The 6,510-nt window shown below is 43.4% G+C and overlaps 1 pseudogene; it reads left to right on the top strand.

The window, feature by feature from the left end:
* The first annotated feature begins 1,593 nt into the window (after positions 1-1,593).
* Positions 1,594-5,935, top strand: LOC119284021 (annotated as a pseudogene).
* Positions 5,936-6,510: the final 575 nt, after the last annotated feature.

Raw genomic sequence — 6,510 nt, forward strand, 5'->3', positions numbered from 1 at the left:
CTCTCTAACACACACACATATCCATCTTATTGGATACGGGACCATAATCCATCTATTTCACACACACACGCTAGTGCATAACGATATGGATAATGTGTATTATGTTTGCCATCACAACTGAGAGAATTAATTTCATGTAAATTGGCTAGCCATAGCTCCAAGAATACGCGGAGGAGGTGGCCCGGGTCGGCGTCGGCGCAGTCCGGCGCGGGCCACGGGCCCGCTTCCAAGTGCGTCTACGCGCCGGCCACCCATGCGGGGTCCTTCAAGTGTCGCTTCCACCGCACCAACTCACAGGGCCACGGCCACGGCCAGGGCCAGTGAAGCCGCCATTCTTCGCCCCCTTCACCGGTCGTGGCCAACGCGGTGCCGCGGCACCCGGCCTCGCCGTCCTCATCCTCACGTACCGTCGCGACCCAGTGATGCAGCCCAAGCATCGGCCTCGAGAATCAAGAACGCTTGACAACGGAGAGGGAAGGGAAGATCATATACATGTCATAAGAAAGAGAGTTTATTTACTGCTCCCTCGATGTATTGTTTCCTTTGTTTGGAGATTGATTACCATCCGTGAGTTAAGGTAAGGTTAATGTGATTGAGTGATTTTCTGAAAATCAATTATTTGTTTTCTAATTAATGTGATTGAGAGATTTAAGGTAAGGTTAATTAACTTAGATTTGATCTTTAGAGATTGTTTGTGATTGATTCTACATTATTAAATAACTTGCGCCAGTATGGAAAGTTCTGATCTGTTCAGATTTTTTTCGTTGTGTGAGAGGGTGACGCGAAAATAAACCGATGAAGTGGGGGGAGGGGGGGAGGGGGGACGAAGAAAATCTACGGAAAAAATCAGCAAAGGTGGGAGGAGGTATCTAAAAAATCATGGGAGGTGGGACGAAAAAAATTCTAAAGCGAGAGTACCAAGTACCAACTGCTGATATGCGCGGGAACGCCCTGTCAGGGCCTGTTCAGCCTGTGTCGTGCCGTGCCTACGGGCTATCGGGCCGGGCTGGCTAGCATGGCCCCATTTGGCCACCTCTGTTTGAGAAGCCCGGCCCGAAATTCTTTCCCCTACCCTCCCCTCCCCTCCCCTCCGCCTCACACTTGCCACCGGAGTTCAAACCCTAGACGGCCAGGGCCCCCGTACGGCCGGATCTTCTCGGCCACGGCCGCCCGTGCTCGACCATCGCCGCCTCATCGACACTCCCCCGCGGCCACACAACACCCCCTTGTTCGCACAACCGCTTCTCTGCGGCTTCTCGGCGTCCATGCCTCCTCCGCCGCCGCCGCACGACCCTCGCGCTGGATACGGCGTGGAGTCTTCCAGCGTCGTGACGGCGCCCGATCGCCACATGAGTCGCGGAACCCCTTCCCGGAGGCCCCTCTGGCCACGGCGATGGCCCGACATTTCGCCCGAGCCGTCGCCGCTTCTCCCATCCACACAAGGGGGAAGGTACGGCGAGCACCAGTACCACCGCGCTCGTGACGAGAGCAGCCCCTGCTTCCACTCGCCGTGCAGGGGATCCGAATCACCGCCGTCGTCTTCCAAGCGATGCCGGCCGGAAGGCGCACGCAAGGGCTCTTCAGTCGGCGGGTATGGCCGTGCAGTGCTGTGCTGATAGGATGCGAGGCATTGCACCTTGGTTGGATTGGTCGCAGTGCTCTAATGTTTCCTCTGTTTTGGGAGGCAGCAGGCACTGGTCCGATGATGACGATGCGGGTACTGGAAGCAGATGCCAGTATGATCATGGTCAGTATCAGAACAACCAAGGTGACCCAATCTTCATTCACAAATTGACATGACCATGTTTTGACCAATTGTTGATGGCCTCCAGAGCTGGCCTACCCATCAAGCTGTCATAGAGCGCACCGCCATCTCGGCAGTAACAAGAGGGCCTTCAGTCCACGCCACCATGGCGGAAGAAGCTCAAGTGTCCAACACCGCCCGTCGCCAAGAGGGAAGCCAAGTTGCCATTGCCCATGGAAATGTCTCCATGGGATGATGGCTATACGAGCCCGTCAAGTCCAAGGTAGAGTTCTGTTACTTTGATTTCTTTCGGGACTAGGCCCTTGTTTGCCTTTGAGTTCCGAGTTCATATGCTTTCGGATACATGCAGTTACGCCCGTGAGGTTGAACAATATAGACAGAGAGGTTTACATGATGATGATCAGGATATGACCCCAGGTATGACTTCAAAGTTAGATTTAGGTGCAATTTTGTTTGAATTATGATATGAACAGACGGGCATCTTTTTAACTGCTGTAACATGATCTCCAGATTGCCTTTATTCAGCACCTGGTTCCTCTGATGGTTCAGGGATCTTTAGAAGGTATCTACATTTTAGAACCTGTGTTGGGCTGTTGGATACATATATAGTATAGGAACCAATATATTTCATTCTCGCCATTGCTGTGTGACAGGTTAGCTTTTTCCCCCCTTCTAAGGGAAAAAAATATGTTGTCCTAAACCAATTATTTGAACAGGGAACCCAGTTTCAAATATGAAGATCCTGCCTCAACACTGAAAGCAAAGATTTTACATATGATGCATTGGTAGATGATTTTATGGATGCTGTGGCGAAAACTGGGCGTAATCGTAATCCTAATTTAAAAGTGGATAAAGATGCTCACGAGAAGCAAACAAATTGATTTGCTGAACTCGCTCTGAAGCGTTACAACAAAAACAAAAACAACAAGGTAATAACTGTTCTGTTAATCTTCTTTCCTGCAAGAGGCCGACTTGAGAAAGTTAAAAAACCATCTAATGAAAGGGATTTCTTTCTTTCACTGCTCCCTTTTGAAAGAAAGTTTACAAATTTCAAAAAGTATGCAGGCTGGTGATTTATTTGTTAGCTTGTTGTTTCCATTCTGTGATGGTTGCGATGAATATCTCTAACCGTAGTTGGCCTTTTCAAATATGTCAATAACATATCCAGTAGCTTTAATGGCATTGGTTAAAGGATTTCTTTGTGCCTTGATAAACTCAGGATAAGCAATAGTCGGCTTCTTAGTACGTACACCATGTAACACCAATTCAGAGCTTCTTCCCATTAGTCTGAATTTATCAACCTTTTGGCACTACATTTGATTTTCCTGGCCAAGTTGCAGGACTAAAATGTGGTATAGAGTTCAAAGGCTTATCTCTTTATTTCCAACATGTTCAGACTATATTTATTATCTGGAATGTATAAAAAAAATGATTGCTCCCTGTTGCAAGGTCAAAATCAGCACTTAGGCCTCTGAATTGGTTATGCAAGATCGCATATAAAATTTCGTGGCCTACTTTAGAAGTACCCTAAGTTCCCAGACATGTTGAATTTTTCCTGTGATCATTCTGAGATTTTTTATCAGTAATGCCAAACTTTTCTGTTGGTTGTGCTGTTGCTCAAATGGTATCATAACCTGCAGATAAAAAATGATTGATTGAGGAGGTGGGTTGTACGGGTTGTCTCTAGTTTGAGCCTATCAATCCATCTTGCAGTGTAGTCATTGAGGTGCTGTGACTTTAGCGCGTAGAACTTCACATGCAACACACCGTTCATCACCCTTGCAACTGACATGATTCGCTATACCATCTGTCACAATGGACGGCCCATGCATATGGTTCACTTTCCATTCCTGCATCTTTGGCCACCAAGAAAAGAACATAACCAATACTGCTTGAGAACGAACAGTGTAGAGCCCTTTTTTCATCATCATTAACTTTTAGAGTTTTTGCTCAATTTGGTCATTGTTTGATGATGTAGAGATTGCAATATGGTAAGGGATGGAAGCCCAAATTCTTGATGGGTATCAGCCAGGTATGGCATGATAACCTATAATCTGTGTCCTCGCTCCTCGTAGATGGGCACAACTTCCCTCCACCCGTAGGCTTTGATAATAGCAGCAATGCTATTTACTTGAGCATTACTTCTGAATGTTGCACGTAGAAAATATGGCACATGTTAAGAGGAAAAACTGGGGCTAGTTTCTGTGAATGAGTTTGCTGGGGCTTGACACTTGTTACCAATACCAGACACAAAAGTAACCTCTCAAGATTTTTGGGGACCAATAATGGCTTGAATATGGTTATTCTGGTCAATAGCTGCATAAATGAGTAGAGAAATACTTTTAGCTGCAGATAATGAACTATACAACTGGTGAATTGGGTAGGTTCTAGTTGCATGTAAGACATTTTGTGGCCTGAGATTTATGCAACTGAAGTTTTAAAAGTTATACATTCTGCTTACAGAACCTGCCAACTATAGAAATGAAATTTTAGATTTTGTGTTTTCCTTTATTGCTATATAGTCAAAAGGGAGTCATATGGAGAACAGATTAGCAGAGATTGCTGGTTCACATAAATTTTTTTCTTGCTGATATAATCCAAATATTATTATCTTTCGGAGACATGATCATAGATTAGTTTTAAACTTCTTTAGATTGGACTGAACATGGATTCTTAGATTTTTTTTATGCCAAATTGATGACAGGGGAAGGAACGAATGTGGTTGCTGTAACTATAATTCTTGTTTATAAATCCAATGAATAGAGTTTGTGACACACTGTTACCTGAATGAGTTAGGTAAAGGTGTCTCATAGTCTAGTATGGATGTTGCTGTAGAAAAGCTACTTCCTTGCAAATATTTGTCATTGTGGTTTTCTAAGCAGCTATTTCCTCAATTTAGCCCTACCACTTGCTTATTATCGGCATAGAGTTAGAGAGACTAGTAAAATGTCTTCAAATTCCTTGGCGTATATAATTAATAGGATTTCATCGGCCAAAAACCAAATGCCTTCAAATTCATTGGCATTGTAATATAGCTCAGAGACTAGTAAATGTCTTATCCACTCGTATTGGGAATTCTTGCCTGCACAATATATTATTTTGCCGTCATAGTATTAAGCCATTTTCTCTTCACTTGTATCAAACTAGCATAGACGTTAATGCTAGCTTTATTTCGTGTAGACAGTCAGGGCAAAAAGAGATCTCAGTGGAGGTTTTCTCAGTGTTGCTTAATTACATGGTGAGACTAAGTCAGGTGGTGGACTTATTTGTAATATTAACATCAAGGATCTAGTTGCTGCTCTTGAAACAGAAAGAACAAACGTGGGCCTTTTTGCGAATGTTATGGTACTAAGATGGTCAATAATCCTTCATTAGTTTGTGTGTACACCTATTACACTATTGTAAATACTGACTTGTAATGTACCATTTTAGTCTCAGCTCGTTTTTGATTACCATAGCATTCCTTGGCTAAGCCTAGGATGCTTGGGACTAAATGCTTTGTTGTACATTTGTTTAGGTTAAATATGCTCTTGTTGAGGCAATTGATGGTGGTGCTATTTGGGAGGACTCTGAAATCTACGCCCATGTGAACTTCTATGCCAAGGCCAAGAATGGCCCAAAGAAGCATGATGGGAAGGTACTTGTGTTTGCGGAGTTGCATCAGGTTGGCCGGCGTCTCAATGCTATGGTTCTTACTTGCTTCCGCTTCCTGGATGAAAGCAACCAACTATGTATGTATATTTACATCTTAGTTCATGCTTTGTTTTCTTCTTCTGCGGAATTGCTTAGATAACTGATCGTTAACTTTGCAGGTGGACGTTATGATCAGCCTCGAAACTCTCTTATCAGGCAAAATCAGGATCCGGGGCACTGCTATGCATGTAGTGACATAATCAAGCATCCTGATGGATCGTGCTACAAGGCTGGACATATCGTCTGCACGTTGTATTATCTTTGCAACTACAGCGTTGTTTGAACGCAAATGCACTGAGTTTTGTAACTATTTGGCGTACAGTCTGTCAAATCTTCTCCGAATTAAACTGTAGGTGCCTGACTGGACAAATGTTTGCGTCTAAATGTATAATTTTTGGGTACCAATGTGCTTCCTAGGTTCAGCCTGGATATCTTGTCTTGCACTCTGCTACATCAAATGATCAAAATGATTGTTCATATAGTTGAACTTGGGGTTGGATGTCTGTTCATACATGACGCAATAAAGATTTTGGATAACATGTTGGTTTCCTTGTTACCAGTGATTAATGTTCTATAATTTGTTTGTTAAGTTTGTATCTATATTAAAAACGTGATGCATTTATATAAAATAAAATATTCACAAGGATGATATTATTGGTCACAAAAATATTCACAAGGATGATATTATTGGTCAAGAAGAACAAAGAATGGCTTACAGCTTTTGTGGGATTGATAGCAGAGTGCAGGTGTGCTCAATCATAGTTGCCTGAAACTCAAAACACGTGAGTAGAAAAAAATAAAGGATTGGAGTGGCATGCCCACTTGAATGCCATAGAATTAGCACATAGTGTTTGATCTTTGATGCCACAGAAAAAACAAAGGAAGTGAGAAAAGAGATTGGAGTGGATGCTAAATTTCCAATGAAATGTAGTCTTATTTTTCCATAGTAAAAACTCCTATAGGATTCAGGTGGTGTTTGTTTCTCTAGTCCTAGAACTTTTTCTAGTCCCTGGGACTTTTTGAAAAAGACTCTCAAGGAGGTGCTTCTAAGG

The sequence above is a fragment of the Triticum dicoccoides genome, chromosome 4A (genome assembly GCF_002162155.2).
Source record: "Triticum dicoccoides isolate Atlit2015 ecotype Zavitan chromosome 4A, WEW_v2.0, whole genome shotgun sequence".
Lineage (NCBI taxonomy): Eukaryota > Viridiplantae > Streptophyta > Magnoliopsida > Poales > Poaceae > Triticum > Triticum dicoccoides.